Here is a 3,971-nt window from a genome sequence, read left to right on the forward strand (position 1 = left end):
CCAGCATGCTTTAAAACCCACTGGAGGCGGAATTCCAACCACCTCCAGTTCCAAGCACCTGCTTCCCTTTAACTGTTAGACCACAGAGCCAGCCCAGAAATTGCATCTTGAGATGACAATAATAGTGAGTTTGCATTTTCATTTTGATATTGATCCTCAGGGACAAGGTTTTTTCTCTCTAGGATGTTTGCCTGACTGTCCATCCAATACACCTTACTTGTTCAGAAATATCTCCAAAATCTGAAACATCCTGCATGGCAAGGCAACAATCAACGCACAAGTCCTCTTCTGCTTCTTGAACATCTGGTTTATGTGAGCGAGTGTAACAATAGCTGTGAGGACCATTGCAGTCCAGCTAATCCAGTCCTGAAGTCCTGTAACCATAGCTTCTACAGATCACCACTTCCATGTGTGCTTTTCTGAAATAATGCCAACCTTTGCCATCAAAGTAGTGACTTCCACTTGCCAGAAAAAACAAAACCCACCAACTTTACACAAAGAAATTTGCAACAAGTTGAATTGGACTCAGTTCTTCTTATACTTTTACTACTTTATAAAATAGCAGGATATCAGGTTGTCAGAAAAATCATGACGTGGGATCAACAGATAGCATAATGGTTATGTCACTGGACTTCCATGTCGACTGTGGTTCAAGTCCCAGCTTAGAATTCACACTGGGCGTATGTTTGAGCATGCCCAAAATCCCAAGAGAAGACTGGAGGAAAAGGGATGCAGTGTAGCCATCCCCCAGGGTGTAGGGGGGTTTCTTGCTTTCTTTCTCTCCAGTGAGCACACACACCCTATAGTGGAAAATCTCTCTCTCTAAAATAAAGAAAAGAAAAAAGAAAAGGCATGACGTATTTTTTTCTGTTTTTCTACACAAAAATGTGTCATGACTTTTCCGATGACCCGATACATGGCAGTCAATTGTGACATATTGTTATAATCAAATAATTCCAAGCATTTGAAAAGCCAAAGTTCCCTTCCTCACAACACTGATCAGATCATAGATTAAACCACAATGGTAGTAAATAGTTTGACAACTGTATACTGCAAAACACCCTGTTTGTACCTAACCAACAATACTCCGCCCATAGCTACATCAGATAACAACGTAATGGAGGGAATGTTTCCGCTGATCTTTGGTTTCAATGATTAATACTAGATTGAGATACCAGGTAGGTAATCAGAGAGAAGGTCTATAAAGCTGTGAATAAGACATAATCTTCATAGCACTCCTTTCAGGTATCCATATATATTACAATACTGGGACACTCCAGAGCTACTCAGCTCTCTGTACTGTGCTCAGATAATTCCAAAACTTTTTATTATTGGCTTTTGTAGCTTAGGTTGTGTATGACATAGTAAGTGTTCCAATATTACCCACAGCAATCTAGGTACAGGCAACAGCTAAAAGATCCAGCAATAAACAAAGCCTGGGTGTGTACTTCAACCTCCAGTCCTGTAATTCCCATGTGTGTTGGAGAATACAACTGCTGGGGATCATTGCTGCTAAAGGTCAAATCCATGACCTGCAGTTCATCCAGGTACAATGCAAGGTGCATTTTAACTGTTGCACAAATCAGCTCTGAGTAGCAAGGAAAAGAGCTTGAAGGAGAACGTAGTGGGAAGCTGTTTTCTGGTTGTTTTGTCAGCTCACGGACTATGGAGAAAGAGCAACTGGACGACTTTACCAACAGCTCGAGCCACCTCCTGAGCTAGCGCTGTGCTTTTTGCTGCTCCTGCTCTTATTGCTGCAACTGTGGTCCTCAGCACGCTACTGGGGAGCCGTGCATACAGCATCCTTTCTTCCCAATCCAGATCTACCCAGTTCTAAGGCAGTGAAATCCTAGGGACAGCCACTATTCTCACCCACAATCACCTTGAGCTCCACCTGCACCATTGCCCTAAGGAGAGCAGCACCAACCACAGCTGGCCCCTAGGGACGCAGCATACTCTGGTTCTGGCCCCCACCCACCAGTTACAGTTTCGTTCACAGCTTTCCCAGGTCTCAGGTCTCTGTCTTGGGCCTTGGATTTATTCTTCCATACTCAAGGTCACGTAGCCATGTATGACAGAGGGTCCAAGTTCTGGCAGACCAGGGGACTCCAAGTTTTTATTATGATAACATCAAAATGCAAAACTCAATTATGCCCACAAAACTCTACATCAATTTTTAAAGCCTCACATTCAATTATAGTTTGGAAGAAAGGCAAACATCTTACCTCTACCCTCTTAGAGTTGCTCAGCTGAGAATTAAATTGGCATAAGGCAGATGGACAGGAGAGCATCCAGATTTAATACAAGTTTTACATGCCTGGGAGCCTTCATAAGGAAATGAAGCTGCAGTTAGAGCTGAACAGTTATATACTGAATTATACAAAAGTAAATAGTAAATTATGAAAATGTGCTAAGGCAAAGGGTCCTGAGCTAGGTAGGTAAGGGGGTAGAGAAGTAACAAGGAAGAGAAAGGTAAACAGTTTGTTCATACAGCTTTCCCTTGGCCTCAAGTACTCATCCTTGATAAGAATGACATTGTCCTTCTCATATAGGAGGGCATTTTTCATATGAAAATCTTATCTTTTTTCTTTTAAAGAAACAGAAATAAGGTCAGCATGATCTTCTTGCACCTGCTGTTTTTTAAGGGCCTTTAACTCAGAGTGGTCGACATGGGGGCTGTGGCGCAGCAGCAATGCAAAGCTCTGTAGTGCCAAGGGCACGTGGGAAGTCCGAGCCCGAAGGCTCCCCCGAAGGCTCCCTGTACACACTAGGGGGCACCCATGGTCCTGGCTGGCTGAGGCTGGAGGTGGCATGAAGACCCAGAAGGGATGCCTGTCTCCTCTCTCTGTCTTCCTTTCTCATGGAGGAAATAAATGAAGAAGAAGAAGAAAAGAAGAAGAAAGTATGCTAGAACAGTACATTTGAGTGTGGTATATTTTATATTTATTATTTATTTCCAGAGAGCACTTACACTTGCACGGAAGACAGAGTGAGAGGGAGAGGAAGAAAACACCCCCAATGGGGAGTGGCCTTGACACAATACTTTCTCTTCCTTTTCCATCCTGCTGAGATTTGAGGCACCCGCGCATGCACCCGACATACTTTTCAAGCTGCCAGGCCTGGAACTTGAACCATGGTCAACCATGTGGAGAGTAATAGCTTCTCTTTTTGATGCCATTAAAAGGTAGAAGTGGGGACCAGCAGATGGCGTTATGGCTCTACCACTGGACTCCCACATAGTCGACCGTGGTTTGAATCCCAGATCTGGTAGCTTAAAACTCATGCCAGGCACGTGTGTGTGCATGCCCAAAATCCCCAGAGGAGAATGGAGGAGAAGGGATTGTGGTGTGGCTATCCCCCTGGGGAGTGATTTCTTGTTTTCTGTCTCTCTGTCTCTCTCTGTCTCTGTGACAATTTCACACACCTTAGCAAAAATCTAAAAAATGAAAAAAAAAAAAAGTAGAAATGTACCAAAACATTTGTAATTTATTTAGTTAATTTTTAGTTTTGCTACAGGGTACATATACTCGCCAGAGAGAGATGGAGAAAGAGAGGAGAAGTGAGAAATGACCCCTGGGGTGGAGATAAGGAGGTCACAATACTTCCTTCTCCATTCTCTTCTTGGGATTTTTGGGCATGCATGCGCACATGCCTGGCATGATTTTCAAGCTGTTGGGTCTGTGACTCGAACTGCATGGTCGACCATGTGAGAGCCAGATGCCTTTACCTCTATGCTACCTGCTGGCTCTGTAACTTACTTTAAATTGCTCCTAAGAGGAAGATCAGTCATGAACAAACAAATCTAAATCTTGTTTGCTGAACCCTTTTTCCTTCTGTCACTGCAGATCTGCCCTCCGTCTCCTCCACATTGCCCTGTGCCCCGAGAGCTGACCTATATGAGCTGCCCAACCTTGGGTGACTGTGTCACTCTCTGAAGGCCCTGACTCCTGACAATCAGCTTTCCTGGAGAC

This window comes from Tupaia chinensis, unplaced genomic scaffold (genome assembly GCF_000334495.1).
Source record: "Tupaia chinensis unplaced genomic scaffold, TupChi_1.0 Scaffold000251_1, whole genome shotgun sequence".
NCBI lineage: Eukaryota > Metazoa > Chordata > Mammalia > Scandentia > Tupaiidae > Tupaia > Tupaia belangeri.